A 24,206-nucleotide genomic window follows, 5' to 3' on the forward strand; every position below is an offset into this window, starting at 1 on the left:
CCGTGGAGAACCAGGAGTCCTTGGCACTTAATCCTGGTCTCCAAACAGTACCCATTAGGGACCTTCTAGAGCCCTCTGTGACCATGCCCTTGAGTTTCTTTCCAATGTAAGCAAAGGCAGGAGGGCTGGAGGAAAGCACGTGTGTAGATCTCATCCTGATACAGAATTAGGATACAGCCCAATAGGGTTCGTATCCACATTCAGCAGCTGGGAAATACTCCCAACTCTCACAAAATAGACATAGCTTTCGTAACTTAAGCTATTTCTGAATCTGGCCAGAAATCCTACACAGTGCCTATAAATATGTATTCTCTATTTAGTATCCTGAAAGTCAGTGCTCAGATCAGCTGACTCGTCATTTATTCGAACTGGAAGAGGGAAGAGATTTCAGAAAAAAAGAACATGGGGACTGAGTCATGATGCAGGAGGACACAAGATGGCTATGGAACCTGAGGCAGTATTGGAGCACAAGATAATTAATCTTTCCTTCCCAAGTAAGGAAATGTGTATTTTTCAAATTTTCATAGAGAAACGTGATCATGAAAGAGAACATTTTTTTAATTTTTTGGCAAAAGACATTCACAACCCTTCAATGTTAACAATTATTTCACTTTTTTTTCTTGTTTGTTTCTAGAAACCTTGTGCATATATTTAGCTAAATCAGGAAGGTCTCTGTAACCCTGTGGCTACCCAAGCAGGGGAAGCTGCTCTTTCAGGTGCTTATAAAAGACAAAACTTGCAAGAAAAATGCTAGCCTGCTGTGGAGGAGCTATATGGATTACAAGCTTTTCAAGGTAAGAGCTGTTTCAGACGATAAGGCTTGAAACTCTGTCATTTAAATAACATGCCATTTTTTAGCTCTCTATATAGATCCTTAAAAACAGTATAAAAAGAAAAATAATCCTAGAAACCGTCACTGAAGTATGTGATTGTAAAACAAAAAAGATTTGTGTTCAAACACTTAATGAATAAAGATTTCAACACTGAAATAATCTTTTTGGACTATAAGTTTTTCTTATTCTCATCATGGCAGAGCACAGTGTTACTCTGTTATTAAACAATAAAAAAACTTCACCCTATTACAAGAGGAATGAATAATTTCTAAAAGTAGTTTCCAGGACAAACATGAATATTTACCATTTTCTGTATGCATAGAAACATGTTTTTCCCTGACACTTATTTTGAATGAGTTATGTGTGTACATTTTTAAATATAATACACTTTATTGTGTTAATTGTCATGTCATCTAATAGCCTCACAGATCTCAATTAATATTTTTTTCCCATCATCGCTTTAAAGTAACAAAAATATTTCTTTCAAAAAAGGAACCTGGACTATTTTTGTGAAGATGGCAGATATTTGGATATAGCAGGGTTAAAGAAGGAAGCGCCAAGGTGATGAGGAGAAAGGAGGAAGGCTGAGGGATCCAGAAGGAAGGCTGCTACTGACAGTTGCTATGTACCACTCAGGAAAAGGCCTAGTGGTTCAGCCCATATCTCTCACTAACCTTTCCAGCAAAATAGAGATCCGGTCTATTTCTGCCCATTGTCCCAGCCTCTTTCATTTCCCATTCCTTATCTCAACCTGATCCCATCACCATCGCTCCAAAAACTATACAGGAATCAGATTTCATAACATCGGAAAAGAGGAGTCAAAGAGATTAATTCCTGACTGTAATGAGAAGAAAATTTCATACTAGTCAGTGTTTCCACTGCACTAGATAGGAACAGTTCCTCAGACAGCTGTTCAAAACACCTAACAGTAGTGGCTAAACCAGAACATCTCGTAGATAATTATTTCTAGTGCATCAATGGAGTATGGAGATCCAGGGAAAATATAAGCTGTGGGTTTCAAATGTCCAGTAATGTTAAGAGAATTCATTTGTTAAAAAGGTTTCACTGTTATATCAAGTCTCACTACTATGACTCATCGCTACTCTGGAAAATAAGGCTTTAAAAGCTTCTTTCAGGCTTTTCAGGTTTTAAATTATGCACAGAACATTGACGAACACACATCTGGCTAAGTTCAGCTAGAAATTACACACTTTGAGTTGTGCCTGACATCGACACCAAAATTTTTGCTATTGATTCACCTGTGTTTAAGATTCTATCCTTGTGGGAGGAGAAAAATATCTTTTGCAAAGTAAGAACCTAAACTTCTTGTAAAGACAAGAGAAAAGATGAGGGCTTCTCAGGGGAGATTCAGACTAGCTAGAGGATTCTTCTCACCTTTGGCTACATTGGGACTAATAAGGAATTCTAAACACTGCAGTCATAGGAAAGCCAATGCTCCAAGCCATCTTGTGAGGATGACATCTCACTAGATACTCAAAAAAAAAGCTCTCAAAAAAAAAAAAAAAGGGAAAAGGGAGGGGGGAAACTTGGACTTCAACAGGGATCTGAAAAGAAAGGCAGAGGCCCTCTCCCTAAAAGTTCAAAGTAATGGGAAATATCAAGTGCAAAATGTATTATGCAAGTTTAGGCAGTGGTAAGAACAGCTAGCACTGAGAGGTGAAAGGACTGAGCCACTATCTAGGATTTAGAAGAACTATTAGACAAGTGAATCCCAATTTATCTAGGCAGGAATGTACCCCTCAGCATTTCTGAGCACCTACAACCTCATTTTATGAAGTGAACATCAAGAGAAATGTCTGTTCGGAAGGCTATGCTTGATTTTGCAGGGAGTCTGTCTTCACCTGGTCTATTCTGCCCTGAAAAGCAAGGCCTGCTTTCTAATCCTATACACCGGGGAAAGAGACATTAGTGTAATATTTGTAACTGGTGTCTGGTTTATTTGGTAAAAGGCCAGCACCTTTATATATATAACAATATTTGAATACAAAGAAATCTTTCTTTTGCAATACTATCTGGTATGTCTTACTTTCCAACATTTTGTACAGGAGAGAAAAGAGAAATGCAGCTACGTGGAAGAAATTCCCCACAATGAATTATTAAGACTTCTCTGAAATCAAACAAGTCAGAAAACCTTCAAAGAGCTTGTATTTGAGTGCATATCTATTATAGAAATGTTGAAGACATGGGCAGCAAGTGGCATATTGAATTCTAAAATGGTTTCAAATGTTGAATGTTCATATTTGCCTGAACTGTGCCAGAACAGAAATTCAAAGGAGTGTTTTGATTTGATGCCTTTGAAGAAGTTTGTTGATCCCCTGCCAGAAGAAATAGCCATGCTGTTCCTGTTTGAAAACATCTTACTGCAAAAGATGAAAGTATTTCTAAACTGTTACTTGTCTACATAGGAGAACAGGGGTCCTGCAATTAAAAGACTTAGTATGGGCTTTGATGACTTCAATTCACGTTGCCAAGAAACTTGGCAACACTGAGTCTGTTATTTCAGTGGGAGTAGGAACTTGACAAAAATGACATCTCTATAAAAAATAAACAGATTTGGATGGTTTTACCTTTTTTAATAAATAATGATGTTCTAAATATCCTCAAAGAAGGATCAGTGAATTATAATATAACTTTCTGGCAATCTAAACATAAAGCAACAAAGGAAATAGACTAGATGCCAAAGCAGTTGCCCAATCTGATATGTAAAGGTGGAAGAAAGGCATAATATGCTTTTGGAGCATACAGTTGCAATTGTTTGAAAAGAAATATCTGCAAAAGTAAAATGCTCTTACGTCATGGACGAATCTGTTCATTAACTAAATATGCTTTCTATTGAAAGGTGTTCCTTAATTACATCTCATGTTATTTCCTCCACTAAAATTAGCAGAAAGGAAAGCAGAATTCAGTGGGGAATCTGGCCAGGGAATGTAAAAAGGCATGAAAAATAGTTTCGCAGTGTATTCGTATCTTTTGTTTGCTCTATGAAAGAAACAAGTTTTTGAATTCAGAGTCTGAAGAATTGTATTTTCTGTGTGAAAGCAGTCATGTTGCTGGCAGAGGGGTATGACCAGAAAAGATAGTGTTGAGATAAGGAATTTGTGGAATTCCCTGACCCTTATATAATGGTGCTTATTTTTCTGTAATGTAGGAGGTGACGCAACATCAGGGTAAAAGACTGGCTGCACAGTTCCTCAGAGATCCTTTTTTAAAGGGCAGAATTATGTGAAGTGAAGACTTTAGGTCACCATACATTCTTTGTAAAGGTCCTATCTACAGAAATCTTCAGGATAATGAATGAAATCAACGTGCAGTTGGCTGTTGCTGCCTTACTGGCAGATTCTCTCTGCAGTATATCTCACAAAAAGCAGTATGATCTCTTGGTAGTCCCAAGCCAGAAAACACATTAGAACACACTCCCCTCCCTGCAGGGTGTGCATCGCACCTCCATCCCAGTACGGAGTGCCAAGGTGACTGACATACGTATTCAATAACCAGGACCACTGGGCACATCAGTTGCTCGCTGTAGAGACTGTCACTGAAAGTTAATCATAAGAATATCACTGAGTCAAAAGAACGGGTTTATTTCGCAGACAATTCAGCTTTCACCAGCAGGTTTACATTCACAACACCTGGCCTTGCTAATTGTTCATGATAAAGGCTGTAACTTCTTCTGGATAAGTGGTAAATTCAAGTGGGGAAAACAATATAGTGATGAAGGAACATTGAATTGTGTAACACAATTCTGATGGCAGCAAACTGTGCTAATTTCTGTTTAATATACTATCCAGAGTCAAACAAATATTATTGCATGCTTCAGGGAAATGTTAATTCACTTTGAAAACAATCTTGAATATAGGCTGTTATTTGGTGGTCCATCCATACTGAATATAATGGTTTGTATTGATTTCAGAAGTGTGTCTATTGCTTGATGCATGCAGGCACACCTCACATACCCACTCTCATACACATATATATTCCTAGTAGTAGCAGCAGCATTCTTTAGAGCTAGTCAGTATTATGCCCACAAACATTTTTGGTTCATCACAGAGCGTTATTTATTGAAATTCAGGTTGGAGGAGAAGGCAATTTTTCTGTACAATTTCTTTTTGAAATAAATTTTGAAAATTTTTTTTGACATTTCCTAAATAAACAAAAAAATTCACTTGGTCATCTTAAAATGCATTTTTAAATTATTATATAGCTAGCTAATAGAGTAATGAAAAGTATTTCATTTTAGATATGGTTTTAGATAAGACTTTAAGCAGGGTTGAATCCATGTTGCATTTTTCAATCACATCAGTTATATGTTTCTACAAAATTAATTAAAAATAAATCATTCTCCTGTCTCTGCATGGACCTTTATTAGCAGTTTTCAATCTTTTCTGCATGAGGATCAGGTTTGGATGAAAAAGGAAGAAAAAAGAGTATGGCAATAAAATCAAAATATTGCCAGTTTTACAGAGATATCATTTTCTATTGAGAAATAATTTAGATAGAAGATTCCTGCTCAAATTCTGCTATTTACCATGAGCCAGAATCTAAAGTACTTTTTGAACATTTTCTCTCCATACTTTAGATAGACTTGAAGATGGACATTAATCAAGTCAGTTTGCAAGCAAAGTGCTTTTCACAACATAGCCATGGCTCATAGTCTTGGCTATCCTGGGAAGAACTTTTCAGTGACTTATCCTTCATTGTGAGGACGTATAGTCTATTCTTAGTCTAATGTTTCTGACATTAGTATCAATGTAGAAAACTTTCATGATTTAAAATGAAATCAAGAATATCAATACTCCATTTTTTGTGAACCATGAGTTTCATTCAGAATTCCCCAATGGCAATAGCAAGGGAACAGCTTACGGAGGTATTCATGATTACTCATTCTAATCACACGAGTGAAATGTCACAAATCTCAGCCTAATCCCTAGTGAGCGCTTGCCACCAGTCCACCACACATTGATTTCCACCTGGTATTCTGTGCTCTGGAGAAGACACAGCACAGGAATAAGGATGGTGGTACAGATCAGATTCAGCAGCTAGGTGAATCTGTTAGGGAATAGATTAGGGAAGGCATTAGGGAATGCTCTCAACACCTTTCTGAATTATTCTCGGCTCTGTCTAGGGACATATTTAGGTTCCCCATAGCAATCACTGATGTCTACCATTATAAAATGAAAAAAAACCTAACCCAACCACTTTCAGTTTGCCTGGTTTCTCCCTTCTGCACTAATTCTAGGTCATCAATTCCCGCATTTCAGTTTTAATCTTTCTTGTAAAAGTGAAGAAGCATTTTGAGGCACTTCACCCTCATTTACTGCTGCCATGATATTGAATATTTATGAATATGAAACAGATGTATCCACACCCTCTTTTTCTCTCCATATGGGCAATAATATCAATGATTGTCAAGCAATGGAATGAACCTGAGCAGAGAGAACTAAAGAACTCTCAGTCAGGGGACGCTAAATGCACTTACGCTAATCTACATGTAGGCAGGATTTACGGCAGTAAACCTTGCACTTTAACTCTACCACAGTCTGAAAGAGAAAAAGCAGATGGAAAATCATAACAGTTGTCCAATCTGATAAACTTCTGACTCAGCAGGGCAATTTACAGCTCCCTTTAAAAATACTTGGCAATGAAGCTTCAAACACTTCATGATACTTAGAACAATCATTTTATTCTCTTTTATATAAAAAGTTTGTGTTACTTTTATTTGCTCTTTCAGAGTTGGGGTCTTCCATTTTCAAGATTTTTTCAACAGCAGGAAATTTTCACTTTTTAAATGAAATTAAATTTGCGAAATTTGCCCATCTCCTTTAACATTCTAATTCTTTTACTTGTATTACAACCTTACTCCCTCAAATAGTAACTGATTTTTAATGTTCTATATAATAAAATCTATAATTTTTCAAATTAAGGTGGGAATGTAAAGGGGTCCAAGCAAATCCAGGAAAGTTCAGAAAAAATGGGCTATGTTTACACGGACAGCTAAATCAACTGTACAGTCTGAGGAGTGTATTAAAGTGTTTGCATCTGCAAGTAATGATCTGTAATTGGCTTATAACTTTGGTCCGGATCGCTGGGCATATTGAATCATACCATAGCCAGAGTGGTATCCTTTGGACTAATGGAGGAAAGGAAAAGAAGAGCTTGAGTTCTCTCCCAGAAGCTAAGCTCACAAACAAATCAATGCACTACCCCTGTCTTCTGTCAAACCATTCAAATGGCTTAGATATTCAAATTCAACTTTTAAAACACACAGGTAGAAGAAAGTGTTGAATGGGGGAAGTGTTAGAGGAAGTTGAATGGGAACCTGGAAGGCAATGCCAAGACATAAGGGTAGCAGAGAGCAGGAGGATGGTAGACCCTTTCCTGGTAACTCAGGCTTTTGCTCAAGGCCAGACACAGGAACTGACCCTCTGGGGCATTTCTTTAGCACATGAGGGCCAGAATAGAAATGGCCAGAGCCTACATGGCTGTCTGTCATCAGGGGCTCGCTGGAGAGAAGTCTCAAGAGTAAGGAGATGGAGTATCTTAGAAAAGTTATTAAGGATTCTTTGTCCCCTCCACATGCTCAGAAGTCTCTCTTTGTAGAGCAAGGCCTGACTCTCCTCAGCAAAAATTAGCTTCAGAAATGCCGCCACTTTTCCCATGCTACTTGTCCTAAGACACAGCCTTTCTCTCCTGTTTCCTCCAGAAAGCCTGGATGGCACTCTTTTGAAACAGATGTGTCACCTGAGCAGTATAGCTTGCCCTGAGGTAACACAGCCATTGACACCACATTTTGGAATCAAGAGCTCAACAGAGATAACCAGTCTGGCAGCCCAGGACGAGGCTCTCACTTTGGAGCAGTTATGGTCATAATGAAAAGTCTTAATGAATTACTTTTCTTCCTTCTTTGTGAATGTGGCCTTAACACATCTGTGAGCGATTCCAAATAAACCTCACAGGTAGTTCATCTCAACTTTTCTAAAGTCCCTATAGAGATAAACCCTAAAAAATTTTCAGAGATACTCAAACCCCTTGCACAACCCCTCATTGATCGCAACCTAAATGCTACAACCAACAACACTCAGCCAATTGAGAGCACCCTCAGTTCTTTTAGAAAAGTGACCTAATCTTACAGTGAAAAGCTGGTAAACAGGTTAGCCAGAAATGAGAGTTAATATTATGGTCCAGATTCCCTGTCAGATTTCCACTGAGTGCAGTACTTATCTTGCTGTTTACAGAGATTGTGGATCTGGTCCTTTATATGTCATACTTTTTAAACTGTTAAACATACTCTTAGAGTTGTATTTTGTAGGGTATTTTCTATAAATACTTTTCTCCTGATTAGTCCATAAATGTAAATTGGGCTTCAGTACAAGTGTTTTGAAAACCAGTATGGGGCATGCACGAGTGATCTATTTTTCATCCAATTAGGAAAAACAAGATGTGTTTTAGATTTCCTACTGTGCCTAGAAACTACCTCCTGCTCATACTTTCATTCTTTATTAATTCTGCTGTACTTCCTCCATTAACTCTGTCTTCTTTCCAGTTCCATGTAATTTGGTGTCATTTTAAAACGACAAAATGATAGGTATGGAAAATCTGTTTTCCATTCAGAATTGTTACATTATAAAGAACTGCAAAATCAAATGTGAAGGAGTGGTGCAGTAGTTCCTAGTTAGCCAAGTCCAGAGGGGCCTAAGTCTTTAAGTTCCTTATTGCATTTTCAGATGTATGCACTATAGTCAGTTCTTCAGATTGCTTTTCTTCTTGGGCTTCCTTTTTATGTTTGAAGGGTGATAAGAAAAAAGCTCTACAGTACTGACAACATAACCTCATGTTCTCAATCAGCCTTGCTGGTGTATGCATGATATGGAGGAAGTTTACATGGGACAAAGTTAATAGATTCGCAATCCCGGCTTTCCTCATGAGGTATGTTGCTGGGATCTTAGATTGTTCCATATGACCAACTAAGAACAGTTTAGAATTAGATTTTCCTTACTAAAATTCTTGTGGAAAAGTACTGCAAAAGCTGAGAACTTAAGAGTGTTTATTTGTGCTTCATGTAGCAAGAGTGTCTGAACCTCTAAGCCTGCGTCTGCAATAAGATTTTTCCATATCTTTCTCTGTCCCCTGAAACACTCAAGTTCATTAGCTTTATAATTTTTTTTAGCTAATACTTCAATCTTTTGATATTTGAACCTGAATAAAATGAACAAAGTTTGCTATCGAGGATTTCTTGAGGTTTCAATCCAATACATTTCTTTTGTATATATATTGCGCTGATAGTCTTTGGGGCGATGATAATATTTTATAAAAAAGAAACAGAGGAAAAGTAGTGCAATAATTTTCACATGCCATGGACTTTTTACGCAAAGGAAATTGCTACCAAAAGGAATAAAGAAGTTCCAGAATAATTGTACAGCCTGTTAGAAATTAATCCAACTTCTTATGCTTCATGTAATACAAATAAAACTTGCATTACTTTCATTTTCACAAAAATTATTCTTATGACTTTAATGGAATATCAGATAATAGATTCTTTCTTTCAGAGGAAGGAAGAGTTCTGAATAAATTTATTTCAGTTCTAGTCACTGGCTGAAAGAATGTCAGTGCTTCATTTCACACTTTTTATTTTAAGATCAGTGGATAAAATGGTTAGTCTTGTCTGGGATTAAGATTTGGCCATGTTGCAAACATTGTGTTACGAGAGGATCTAACACATAAGTCTGGTATGACATGTAAGTGACATGTAAATAAAAAAGCTTCAGAATTGTCTGTAAATTAAATGTATCTGTGATCTATTAAATGAATCTTTAAAACAATTATTAAAAAAAATTTCTGAACTTCAGGTAAAACATTTTTGAGGCATTTAATTTAGATTTTAGGCATTTAATGTTAAAGCTCACCTCAGCCAACCACAACCATAGATGTTACTGTCTCCTCATTTGCACATTTGCAGTCTTACTACGTTCTGCTTTTTATTTCTGGAAGTATGGAGTATTCCAAGTTACTTTGTTTTAAACAATGTGGGGCCATTTTCAGAAATTAGTCTACCTAACTGTCTTCGTGGCACACTCTGCTTGCGAGCAACACAGACGGGAACTTGAGTGCAAAAGGACTGGATGTCAAGTGCTCTCTAAAGTGGAAGAGCTGGAAGTGAATGGGGATGTCTTGGTCTCTTATATGGCAGCAGAGCTTTCAGAAACAGGCTGAGCTGGCAGTTAGACTGGTATTTTTCAGGGATATGGCAGCAGGTGGAGTTTTAAAGACAGTCTTAAGTCTAGCCAAGCTACCTCTGTAAACTGACTTTAGGCACATCAGTATCTGAATGCATGAGGAGAGTGCAAACTCACTTTAAGAAATCACTGTGAATTCTTTAAATATCTTAAATTCTTAAATTTTAAATCTAAACTTAAGCACTATAAATTTCAAATGCTGTATGCTCAGAGGTATGAGGGAAGCTGAGGAAAGTTTGCCATCAAAACCTCTTTTGCTCTGGCAATTCTAGTAGATTTCCACAAGTCTAACATAGTGAAAAGGGTATTCCCAATGAGCTTCATTTTGTGTTTGCTTTGACACAAAGAAGCCTGGGAGCCAAGCTAAAAGTTTAAGTGTACCATGTATGAAGGGTCTGCATGCCAGTTTGCACCAGGTAGACAAGTCACAGGATTTGTGCTTTCCTTCTGCCCAGAGCCACTCAGTACATGCTCACTGGGCTTTGAGTAAAGGAACTAGTAAGCGCTGGAGAGGATTTGGGGCTCATGTAGAAATTCAATTTTCTTAGCTCCACTTGGCTGAGTGAAATTTGATCAGATGCATCTTTGAAATACTGGCTTAGCCATTGTAACGGCACTTCAAGTGCTCTTGCTCATGACTTGCACAGAGTGAATGAAGAATCACCTATCCTTTGTGCTTAGTGAGAAAAAATGCAAATGCAGAGAAGTTGCTCACAGTGTGACCGTTACCTCAGATGGACAAAGACAGCACTTGGAGTTGTAAAATAAATTCCAGATTTTTTTGCCTGTTCCGTAAGAGTTGTTATTCACAATTCAGATTTTTCATTTTTCAGATGTCTCAGTCATCGCCTTTCTCCTCACCACAAAACTGTCAGTTATGCTTCTTTACCCTGGTTCAAGTGGTTTTTATGACTCACTCCCATATTGTTGTATACTATAAACTGTAACTGTTATTTCCATTATCTTGTACATGAGTCATGTTCTCTGCAGCTATTTGTAACAAAGTATTATTCTCACTTCTCTTAACATCTGCTTGAGTCCCTTCTGCACTGGTGATGATCATATTTCATATCCACTGAATGTGATTTATTTCTGTCTTCAGCATTTAACTGCACTATTTACTATAAATTGAGCACTGCAAGCATCACCTGTAGATCATGAGTCTTATCTGAAGTTTTGTTTTGTGTAGCTTTGATCTACACCCTTTACTGAGCTACTCTGCCACCACAGTCTGGCAGAAACTTTGGACTTTTCTGGTTTGAAGCTCCTGGCATCATATACGAAGGTCACTGAGAGAAGAGGTTTCTTTAAATTAACCCTCTTTCTCTTTTGCATATAATAAATTATATAGCAAAACAATGAGTGAAATCCTTGCTCCTTTTAATCCGGGAGGATTTTGCTATTGACTTAACTGGGAATACCACCTGTAAGTCCAGATGCCTTCCATCTGTCAACCTGCAGTTAGCCATAGGATAACTGTACTTCCTGAATATATCTATTACTTGTGAGTTTCATATCATGCTGTGCTATATTTGACAGCAGAGTTGGCAGATGCAGTAAAAGCCAGCCTGGGGAAGAAGGTCAAGAGAAAGCCCATGTTCCATTGCAATCCCATTTAACTATTCAAAATGGTGAGATGGAAATATTGCATATGTTTTATCAAGATTTTGTTGGCAAGGAAAAAATTTACATAAAGTGACGGAAGTCTCAGGGCACTTGCAAGAAAAGAATATGCATACTATGGCCATAATACAGCTCAGAAAAATATGTAAACTTCATTTTTAGCTGAGCTTTCCTCTATTATTTATAGAGACAATGTGATGCTTATCAATTTCAGCTGATATATTTGTTTATTATTTTTCATGTGAATAATACACCATTTATCCTGTTTTTCATGCTATATGATTGATTCACCTTCTCTCCTTCCAAAATAAGAGGAAATTTCTGCCTTAACAGAAATCTATCTCTTCTTGCGCCCTAAAGGCAGTACCTTCTTATCCTGTGCTGCTGGTTTCACTGACCACCACCCATGGAGAGGAGAAAGGAGTTCACTCAGAATGCTCCTATGTGAAGATAAGGAAAATCAATTTCTATCCCCCAAAAGGCAAAATTGCTTAGTGCAAAAGTTTACTAAGTGTTACCGGTTATATTTTATATTTCAAGGAGAGAAAAAGGAGAAAAATAGACATGGACTGGAAGCAAGCGTCTATAGATTTTGCTCCTGTATGGGGTGCAGTGTGAGGTAAAAATTCATCCTTTGCATTCCCTAATGAAGAGGCCAGATACAACAATCATGGCATGACCAGGAAAACCAGGATTCTCAAAAAAGGGAGAGAGATTAAGCTAGAAAAAGGTGACATTCTCCCTTCTTTTCTTACTCGTCTAAAGAGCTGGCTGTACAAGATGGAGGGAAAATATTACATCCTACTGGGTAGCGCTTACTAATTTCTGCATTTAAAACAAAAGACATTGTGGCACAACTTGAAAGACATAGCAACTAAAACATAGAATGGACTTGTTTGAACTGCCCACAAAATACATATATACACATTAGTAAAACCAAAACAAATGATTGCCACAGAATCAATTTCTTGAAATGAGTGTGAATTATATAGGGGAAATTAAATAATAGAGAATAGATTTATCCCTTTATTAAACAGAAGCAAAATTATTTGTCAGCTTGGGTTCTCTATAGTGATCATGCTCTGTGATCCAATCTTTTCAGTAATATTTCATATCTTAATACAATTCAGAATCATATTTTCTCTGTTAATGAATGTGTATAAAACAGCCAGAGGATACATTTCTGATCTATGCAATTAACTGGGGCTAGTTGAAGAAGTCGATTGTTATGTGTTGTCTACCAATAGCTTACAGATTACTGTGCATAGTGCTCATTTTCAAAGCTAAGATTTTCTTAAAAGGAAAGGTAAAAAATCTATGAAGGATACAGTTTCATTTAAAGAACCACAAATTCCATTTTAACACATATTAGAACACAGAATGCAAGAAGTGTCTATTTATACCTCAGATAGACAAAATGATATAATGGTAAGTAAATTGCTTGCACTGTTTTTGAATATATATGTTTTTGAAGTGTAGAAGCATAATAACTGAACTAGAATCATAAGCTTTTAAATGCTGTAATTTAGGGAATATAAAGCCTATCAAAGAGCTTGAGTATATTTTCCAGCTCTAGCTTTATGGGGAGATTTTGATCAAGTCTTTACAGCAAGTAACAACATCCATGACCGTTTATAGGCGATTATCATTATCACAGGCCAAAATAGAAGGAAATGTCTAGGAATCCCTACATCCCTAGGAATCTGCTATGTTAGATCAGACCTGAAGTATTATTGGCCCCCAAATTCCTCCACTTCCTCCAATTCTTTCTACTTTTCCCTGTCTTCTTGCTCAATGCTTGAACAAAATTGGGTAGCATGTCTGCAAATTAGCTATTTACTGTGCTGTATTACTTCAGTCAAATGAAAACAGAAAAACTTGTGACAACCAGGCAAAAAGCTCTACAAAGTGAATTAAAGAATACCCTTCCTGAGTAAAAATGAGTCTACAGGTATCTGCCAAAGTGTATGCTATAATTCTATAAAATATGAAAAAATGGTTAATAATAAAATTTTATAGATCTTCTGGTAACTGAAAGGAGTTATTTATGTCCTGAATGAAAACAATACAATACATATCTGAAAGTAGCACTGTCATATATTTTTCTACTTGTTTCTGGTTTTGCTTACCTTTTAAAAAAATAAACTGGTATTTAATTGCTAGCCACTTCATTCATATTACTACAGCTTTTACAGAAGTAGCATGCAATGGCTACAGATAAAAAACAGCTTATTAAGTCCAAATGCATCTTTAAATTCACTTTGCAGAGCATCTCTCTGAACATCACAAATATTTGGTATGAGTTGTTTACAGGGCTCCGCAGAACCCACATATTTTGAATTTATGGACTGCACATATATTTTATTACTTTGTTCCACACTGAGAAGCAAGAGGAGAGAACTAGTTGCATTTCATAGTATGAAGGTCATGTAAATATATCAGTATACTTTTAATTTTACAAAACAGATATATAGAATAGACTGTTTCTTTTTGATTTTCCTGATTTTTATTTTTGCTATTTATTTATTTATAGTTACCCGTATATATTTGTTCTCCAAGGACTGATTATGTGTTCTCATGGTGGGAAGTTTTGTATGTTTTGTAATCTCCAAAGCTTTGCTGAAATTAGTTTGACTGCCAGTTACCAACCACACCAGACCCTACACAGGCCTTTCCAAGAAAGAACTGAAAGGGAGGGACAAAGATCAAAGGCCTGGTAGGGACTAGGAGGATGCTAACAAACCTGTAACTCTTCAGCCTGGAGAAGAGAAGACTGAGGGGGACACTTATCAATGAGCTTAAATATCTGAAGGAAGGGTGTAAAGGGGACAGGGCAGACTCTCTTCAGGGGTGCCCAGTGACAGGACAAGAGGCAACAGGCAGAGACTGAAAAACAAGTACCATGTGAACATAAGAAAAAGCTTTTTTACTGTGTGAGTGACTGAGCGCTGGAACAGGTTGCCCAGAGAGGCTGTGGAGTCTTCATCCTTGGAGATATTCAAAAGCCGTCTGGACACAGTCCTGGGCAACCTGCTCTAGGTGACCCTAACTGAGCAGGCACCTTACTGTACAAGATCAGGTAAAGTGAAAGACAATAGAAGAATCATTCTGTTCTGAATGAGTGGATTAAGAAATATTTCAAAGCAGTGGATGACATTTTTCAGAGATATTACTGAATAATTTTTGATACGTGTGTAAGAAGCTCATTTTAACTCTTCTGCAAATGGCTACTTATTTCTGCATCTAAATATTACGTTCTGTAAAGGAGAAAAACATTGAACTCTTCCAAAAAGAGCATCTCCACTTACTAGTTCCAGAGGACTGCTTAATTACAGCCTCATAAGAGGTATGGGCAAAGAGAACACATGTATTATTTGAACAATGTGTTCAAATGGAATCCTTTGAATAAAAAAAGAAAACCACACAAGTTAAAACTAAACTAATTAATCTAACTTATCTAAGCATGCTAAGTCTTCTTAAAAGAGAAAGACTGCGAACTTCAATCCTTTCTCCACTAAGGAAAGAATTTACGATTTCCAATAAAAAGAATTACAGAGGCTGATGAGTTATTGTCCCCTTAATTCTCTATTGACAGAACAAGGAAATGCATTTAAAGAGGTGGAAAAATAAGGAAATAGAAGCAGAGAGTGTTTGAAATTAAATATCTAATAAACAAGATTCTTCTGCTCTCATGCTAATGCATGCAGATTATGCTATTTAAAACACACACTAGCACTAGAATATAATATTGGCACTATTAAAGATCACACAAGTCCTAGCATCAAGTTAATGGTAGCTGGCAGGTTGTAAACAAGTCTCCTGAGTGGCTTTTGAAGACCACAATGAATGTCATTTTTAAGTTGTCAGATATGCTGTATAATAAATAGGGATAAGTTATATGATGAATTTTGAGTCTTACCAAGCATGACAACAGAAATACACAGTACAGAAATTGAAGAGAAAGAGCCATGAACAGTATCAGGCGGTTCAGGAGAGATCTGGATTCAGCTTATTGAATGATTACAAAACCAACTTTTATTTTTGTGCCCCCCAAATAGCATGTAACTGTGAGTAATGAAAATGCTAAAAAAGGGTATGATGGTCAAAGACCTGCAAAAATACACAGAATATTACAGTATAGGAAATGATAGTTTTATGTCAATATACTATGGAGCCAGTATGCCCATTTCTATCTATAAATGAATAGCCAATCTAATAACAATGCTTATTTTCATCTATGTGACTTCTATTTCATTCCTCATGAAGGTAATATAATTATTAAGATGTAAATTCTGATGAGAACTGCTCTGTGTGCGGTTTATGTGATACTGAGTCACAAAGTGCTTGAAACAACAAGCAACAAGAAGTGCTCCCACACCATTACAGAAGAACATTAGGCATGTCTGTTATGAAAAGCAATCTGCATAAGTAAATAAAGTAGTAGAATAACTGTATTTAGCAAAAATTTCTACCGAATGTATCAACTAACCAGAAAGTTATGCTTATGTAAGTATTCAAAAAACAAACAACAAACCAAAAAAAACTTACAAAGTCAAACTACAAACTGTTCTGCTAAGGTGCTAAATACATATAATTTGATTGCTACTATCACCCGAGTTCTGCTACCATCCACAATATCCTTTGTACACCTAAAAGAAAGCATCTTTGGCATAAAAAGCTCACTGGCCAAGTAAAGAATTGAACAGAAATTTGGGAGGTAAGGAATCACCACTTTTATTTTAAAGCAATCATCATGTGCCTCTCTGCCTCCCAGCATCACCTTTATTCCAGTTACGCCTTGAGCAGGGGAAGTATGCAAGGGAAGCAAGTATGACTAAAGATGCTTTGAACTATTCAAATATTCAAACATGTCTGAAGATCTCTGAGACGACTTGAAGTTCCATACAGTTTTAACAATACAAATCAGGTCCCAAATTTATAATTTCCTGCCAGACAGCTCTAAACCCACAAATACTGGAACAGACTTGACCCTGGCCACAGACTTGGGATAATCCTCACCAGAGCTGGAGGCAGGTAGGAATCCTGGAGGCCTCCTGAAGGTACTCAGTGAAAACAGACTGGATCTGGAATAAGGCTTTCAGCTTTTTGCTTGAAAAAGGCATACTTTGTTTCAATAAGTGAACTCCAATTTAGGAGTGAAAATGGAAAGCATTTAATTTTTGTCCACCCTCCGAAAGAAAAAGTTTATTTGAATCAAAATTAAATAGAACCATTCTCCAATCAAATTAAACAGTTGACTAAGGATTGAGCATAGGAATGATATGAAGGAAGAGGAAACAACCTAACAGCATCACAGCTTTCCCCCTGAAAATTTTCTGGATGAAGGAAGAGGGAGCAGAGACTGAAGAAGTTTAGGAGGAAGATTTCAACTGCATTGAGTTATTTCTAGGTCATTAACTTTCATTGGTAACATGCATTGCTTAAAACCCTTTTTTGCTTTGTTTGCAAATACCTTATAGTTTTATAGATCCATATTTCTTTTTCTTTACTTCCCTCCCTTTCCCCCAAGACTTTTATAACTTGCTGTAACTTGGAACCAATTTTTATTATAACGAAACTTCTTACAAATGTATTAAGGCACTCAGAGTTGCAATATGAGGACAGTGTGTGAAAGCTTAACAGTGAAGAAATTGCATTAGTCCACAGGGGCACAGCTGGCAGAGGTGTTTCTAGGATTTTGCAAAAGCAAAATGGGAGGTTTTTCACTTCCAGGTGGTTTTTCTCCTTACATTTCAGAGCTCACAGGATGGGTGGAAATGTTTGTAAGAGGCCCAAACCAGAATCAGTAATTAATAATGAATAACTGAATTATGAAAGGGAGAAAAGAGTAGTAAGAAAAGTCTGGTTGAGGTTATATTAATAAGAAACCAAATTCCAGTTCTCCTCTTGATTTACGCCAGTGACTTGGACTATTTACTTCATGCAAGTAAATGCAATTGAATTTCTCCTTTATTCTCTTTTTCCTTGTTACCAAAAAAGAGATTATCCATAAGAGAGGCAAACAAAGCAACCAAAATACTTACTACCTCTGTTTCTGGAAAACTATGCAAAGCCATACCATCATGTTCTTTCTTTCCAACGGGCAGCAATATAGAAAAGAATTACCATAAAGAGCCTTTTGCTGCAGCCAGGCTTTTGATATTAGTGTCATGTTTTATTTATTTTTGCTTGCTTTGCTTATATTTCAACCAAGGTTGCAGCATTTCTGCCTAGGCTGTAAATAGAAGCCGTTTTCCCCTCACCATTTGTACAGAACACTGACAAATCCAACTTTGGAAAAGTGCACTCTGACATGAATCCTTTTGGAGATGTAGTAGTTTTCTAGTTCTTGATGGCTTGAGCTCTCAGATTTATTCATCTGAGGCCAAAGATGCAAATGATCTTTCCTTTCTGATAACTATATATACAATGAATTGTTAATAACTGAAGTCCTGATAAAATTCTATTGGTGGTTTTGTGTAACTTGTTGCCACTGGGAAATGCCTATGTCATGCAGACTGTGGGGAAGACTCCTCAGGAAAAAAGGGCACTTGTTAATATTTTTAATTTAATGACTGCTTGTTCACATGAGTCTGACTGGTCACTAATATACTGCCATGTCTGTATCTCAGTATTTTTTTCCTTGCTGTGATTTTCTATTATTATTATTGACTGAATACAAACTAAATACAGGGATGCTGTCTGGACATGTTTGGGGAGCTAGATCTTACTGTGGAAGCATGAAGACAACTGTTAAGGGTCTGTGAGGTCTAAAGGAATTACGAGTTTATAACAAAGAAGAAATGTGCCCCCTACAATTGGCATTACATTGGATTCTGACTTTTGAAGAGACTTGCTGGTTATTAGTGTTGTCGTTGCTTTGTATTGATTCCTGTTTAACATGAAGGTATTATTAGAGCATCAGTACAAATAGACATTCACTACTGTGTAATTTCAAACTCCTTGAAAGAACACCTGAATTGGAATCAAACTTCCACATAAACTCATATGAAGCATGGAAAATTTCAGGCCTCCAAAGTTTGTGTTTCAGGAAGTTAGAAGTAGCCAAAAATAGAGTTATATTATAAATAATAGAATGTGTTCTGCAATCTTAACCACATAAAAACCTTTCACATTCAATTATACTTATTTTTTTTTTATTTCAAGAGCCAAAATATATTCTAATGCTATCTATTTAAAGCATAGTGATGCGCTCAAAAGAACAGACATGAACACACAAGGGAATATTCACATTGACCATTATCCATGCAAGTATTAAACAATAGCCTGGTAAAGGGATGCTTCGATTACTTCTTGTAAAAAACCAAGCTACTTTTACAGCAAATAATAAATTATTTAGGAGTCTGAATATCATTGAATCATTCTTGGATAGTGTTCTATTCTCTTCCTTCAGAGATCTAGGATATCTCAGGGCATTATAGCATTCTCAAGCACATCTATCAGTACCTTCCCATTATCAAACTGGATCTAAGTGGAGATTTTCTCAAGTCATCCTCATATGTCCACATCCATGTCTCTACTACAGTTTTATGTCAGCATAGATCCCATAGATCCCACTATTCACTACAGTCACCACTGTCATCCAGACTATAGCATGAACATTATGCATACACCTACTTTAGCTCTCCAGAGCCTTGAAGGAGAGAATAAATAGCACTCACAAATAACATTAAAAGTTTCACAGATTGATTCAGAATATTATGGTCCTTGCTATGATCTCTTTCTCTGGATAATCACAACCTGTCGCCTCCAAAACCGTGTACTTGGTCACATAAGACTTAAATCCTCTTCTGAAATCACAGTCAAGTAACTTAATAAGTGTATCCTGCTGAGTCTGTGCCTGTAACAGTAAAGTTATTCAAGTGTGTGTATTTCTAAATCTGGCTGTAAGTGAACAGATATTTATGACTAAACAGAGACCTTTAGGCTTGGGATTTTAATTTTTTTCCTCCTAGGCTGGTGAGTTATTTAGGTTAAATATGATAATTTCTCAGTCTTTGCCAAGAAATTTCCAAAATAATAATATCAAGGCACATCTCATACACAAGCCCTGCATACAAAGATGAATTCATTGTCATTGTATGTGTTAGAATTCTTGGAAAAAAAATCAAACTGACTGCAGCTGCTGATAACTTCTGAATATTCATGTTGTTCAGTGGGTGGTTTGGAGCCTGGTAAAAGCAAACAATGAATCCGTCTCAAGCAAATGAAATAAATAAAAGCTAACTCCTGCACATATTCCTCTGCTGTGCACCTTTGAGTTCAGATAAAAGTGAATAGAATAGTTCTTTAAATATGTTTTTCACTGAAAAATATAGTCCACAATGAAACACTAAGTGCATCTGTAAACTTATTTAAATGACTGAATTATATATGGATTATAAATAATTTGATTTTATCTAATAGATATGGCAAAGAAAACTGCCAATTTGGTAAACACATTTTGTATAGAGTACTTGGTAGCCTAAAAGAAAAGTAATAAATTAACTGCAATGAGCTTTTTTGGCTCTGCAGGAAGTACTCTATGGGATTCTCCTGCTCTGTGACAGCCTGTTTGCATTTTCTTAGGGTGCAGTTACCTCACAAGATGACCTAGATTTAAAATAGCCTTCAAGCAAAGGCTTCCTTGTATAATTTGAACCACCTATGGAATGACCACAGAGTCATCAGGAACATGGAATAAATCCTTAGCAATACCCCTGCATGCATGGCTACAATAGCTCTATTTTTTCCTGGTGAAGCTGACACTAGAAAACACCTTTATTTTAATTTGCCTTTTTCTTTAAATAAAATTATCTCTCCACCTTTCACTTAATCTTCACAGTTAAATTTACCTACAAATATTTGCATGGTTTGCCATTAATACTTTATTCAGTCTAGTAGTTCATTTTGTTAGTTTCTTACCAAACTGTCCATGTTTATTTTTCATCTGAATAATTTACTACATAATTTTGCACTTTACAAGTCAAGTATTCGTTATAACAATATTTGCTTCCAATAGTTTGGGCTTCTTATTAACAAGACAGTAAATTAGAGAAAGGAAAGCAGACTAATTGCTTAAAATAAGACCACAAAAATTAAAAAAAAAAAAAGATTTGCACAAATCAAGACTAAAATCCCTTTTTTGTTACCTGTCAGTGATTTGAGTTCATTATCCATATCATTACAATAACTCCTAAAGCAAAGAAAATAATTTTCTAACTATCCTATTTTTTAAAAAAAGAATGTTTACTGATTTTACATGCCATCCTTTTAATTGGCCACAACTATCCTCTTTTTCTGCTTTTTATTAGCAAATACACATTCAACCAAGACAAAGAACTCTTCAGCAATAAGCTTTATGCAGTGTGTTGTTCAGAACTATTAAATATTTCTTTTGCACTGCAACTATAAGCTCCTATTTTCTAAAGAATCACAGAATCACAGAATCACAGAATGGTTTAGGTTGGAAGGGACCTCTGGAGATCATCTAGTCCAACCTCCCTGTTCAAGCAGGGTCACCTAGAGCATATTGACCAGGATCACATCCAGACGGCTTTTGAATATCTCCAGCGAAGGAGACTCCACCACCTCTCTGGGCAACCTGTTCCAGTGCTCTGTCACCCTCACAGTGAAGAAGTTTTTTCTCAGGTTCAGATGGAACTTCCTGTGGTTCAGTTTGTGCCCATTGCCTCTTGTCCTGTTGCTGGGCACCACGGAGAAGAGGCTGGCCTCATCCTCTTGACACTCCCCCTTCAGATACTTGTACACGTTGATGAGATCCCCTCTCAATCTTCTCTTCTCCAGGCTGAACAGGCCCAGCTCTTGCAGTCTTTCTTCATAGGAGAGGTGCTCCAGCCCTCTAATCATCTTGGTAGCCCTCCGCTGGACTCTCTCCAGGAGTGCCATGTCTCTCTTGCACTGGGGAGCCCAGAACTGGACACAGTACTCCAGGTGAGGCCTCCGCAGGGCTGAGGAGAGGGGCAGGATCACCTCCCTCCACCTGCTGGCAACACTGTGCCTAATGCACCCCAGGAGACCATTGGCCTTCTTGGCCACAAGGGCACACTGCTGGCTCATGGTTAATTTGTTGTCCACCAGCACTCCCAGGTCCTTCTCGGCAGAGCTACTTTCCAGCAGGTCAACTGGTGCATGGGATTATTCCTGCCTAGGTGCAGGACCTTGCACTTGCCTTTGTTGAACTTCAGGAGGTTCCTCTCCGCCCACCTCTCCAGCCTGTCCAGGTCCCTCTGAATGGCAGCACAGTCTTCTGGTGTGTTAGCCTCTCCCCCCAGTTTAGTATCATCAGCAAACTTGCTGAGGGTGCACTCTGTTCCTTCCTCCAGGTCATTGATGAATATATTGAACAAGACTGGACCCAGGACTGACCCCTGGGGAACACCGCTAGCCACAGGCCTCCAACTTGACTCTGCGCCATTCACCACAACCCTCTGAGCTCGGCCATCCAGCCAGTTCTCAAGCCACCTCACCGTCCACTCGTCTAGCCCACACTTCCTGAGCTTACCTAGGAGGATGTGATGGGAGACAGTGTCAAAAGCCTTGCTGAAGTCCAGGTAGACAACATCCACTGCTCTGCCCTCATCTACCCAGCCAGTCATTCCGTCATAGAAGGCTATCAGATTGGTCAAGCATGATTTCCCTTTGGTGAATCCGTGCTGACTACTCCTGATCACCTTCTTGTCCTCCACATGCTTAGTGATGACCTCCAGGAGGAGCTGTTCCATCACCTTTCAGGGATGGAGGTGAGGCTGACAGGCCTGTAGCTTCCTGGCTCCTCCTTCTTGCCCTTTTTGAAGACTGGCGTGACATTGGCTTTCTTCCAGTCCTCAGGCACCTCTCCTGATCTCCAGGACCTTTCCAAGATGATGGAGAGTGGCCTAGCGATAACATCCGCCAGCTCCCTCAGCACTCGGGGGTGCATCCCATCGGGGCCCATGGATTTGTGGATGTCAAGTTTGGACAAAAGATCTCTAACCTGATCCTCCTCAACCAAGGGAGAGTCTTCCTTTCTCCAGCCTTCCTCTCTTGTCTCCAAGGTCTGGAATTCCTCAGGACTGGCCTTAGCAGTGAAGACTGAAACAAAGGCAGCATTCAATACCTCTGCCTTCTCTGTATCCTTCGTCACCAGGGCACCCGCCCCATTCAGCAGCGGGCCCACGTTTTCCCTAGTCTTCCTTTTGCTCTTGATGTATTTGAAGAACCCCTTCTTGTTGTCCTTGACATCCCTTGCCAGATTTAATTCCAACTGGGCCTTAGCCTTCCTTGTCGCATCCCTGCACACTCTGACAACATCCCTGTATTCCTCCCAAGTGGCCTGTCCCCTTTTCCACATTCTGTAGACTTCCTCCTTCTGCTGGAGTTTTGCCAGGAGTTCCTTGCTCAGCCATGCAGGTCTCCTGCCCGCTTTGCTCGACTTCTTCCTCAGAGGGATGCACTGCTCTTGAGCCTGGAGGAGGTGATGCTTGAATATTAACCAGCTTTCTTGGACCCCTCTTCCTTCTAGGGCCCTACCCCATGAGATTCCCCTAAGTAGGTCGAGCCGGGGGAGACAGCATGCAACATGGCTATGGAGGCTTCTCTTGTACCTCTCCTGGGAAGCTTGCATGCTTGACTGGCTCTCTGAAATGCCTGTATACCAATGCACGCAGCATGGGGAATAAACAGGAAGAATTAGAGATCTGTGTGCGGTTGCAGGGCCATGATCTCATTGCAGTGACAGAGACATGGTGGGATAGTTCACATGACTGGGATGCTGTCATGGATGGCTATGTGCTTTTTAGGAAAGACAGGCCAGGAAGGTGAGGTGGTGGAGTTGCCCTTTATGTGAGGGAGCAACTAGAATGATGGAGCTGTGCCTAGGGATGGATGAAGAGCAAGTTGAGAGCCTATGGGTAAGGATTAAAGGGCAGGGTAACATGGGTGACACTGTTGTGGGGGTTTACCACAGGCCACCTGATCAGGAGGAAGTCATCGATGAGGCCTTCTACCGACAGCTGGAAGTAGCCTCACGGTCATAGGCCCTGGTTGTCATGGGAGACTTCAACCACCCTGACATCTGTTGGGAAGACAGCACAGCTAGGCACAAACAGTCAAAGAGGTTCCTGCAAAGCATTGATGATAATTTCTTGACTCAGGTGGTGGAGACCCCAACAAAGAGAGGTGCAATGCTAGACCTTGTACTAACGAACAAAGAAGGTCTAGTTGGAGAGGTGAAGGTTGGGGGCAGCCTTGGCTGCAGTGACCATGAGATGGTGGAGTTCAGGATCCTACGAGGAGGGAGCAGGGCAATAAGTAGGATTGCAACGCTGCACTTCAGGAGAGCTTCCATACTGTTAGATCTCCACCACACCTCTCATGCTACCAGTCTCTCACAGTACCTATACGTAAAAGACATCATGGATAGGCTGAAAGTAAATGAAGTTCAGGTCCAGAAACACAGTGCATAAACTAGTCAGTCATTCTGTTAGTTTAAGCCTCT

General features: G+C 38.4%; 1 long non-coding RNA gene across 3 annotated transcripts in view; it reads left to right on the forward strand.

Annotated features, from left to right (window-relative positions):
* The first annotated feature begins 343 nt into the window (after nucleotides 1-343).
* LOC104143106 (uncharacterized) overlaps nucleotides 344-24,206 on the forward strand; it is a 66,316-nt gene continuing 42,453 nt past the window's right edge. For all 3 annotated transcript variants that reach the window (XR_011140725.1, XR_011140726.1, XR_011140727.1), the window contains exons 1-2: nucleotides 344-494; nucleotides 635-794. This is a non-coding gene — a long non-coding RNA (uncharacterized lncRNA). The remainder of the gene's footprint in view (nucleotides 495-634; nucleotides 795-24,206) is intronic.

Source organism: Struthio camelus, chromosome 4 (genome assembly GCF_040807025.1).
Source record: "Struthio camelus isolate bStrCam1 chromosome 4, bStrCam1.hap1, whole genome shotgun sequence".
Classification (NCBI taxonomy): domain Eukaryota; kingdom Metazoa; phylum Chordata; class Aves; order Struthioniformes; family Struthionidae; genus Struthio; species Struthio camelus.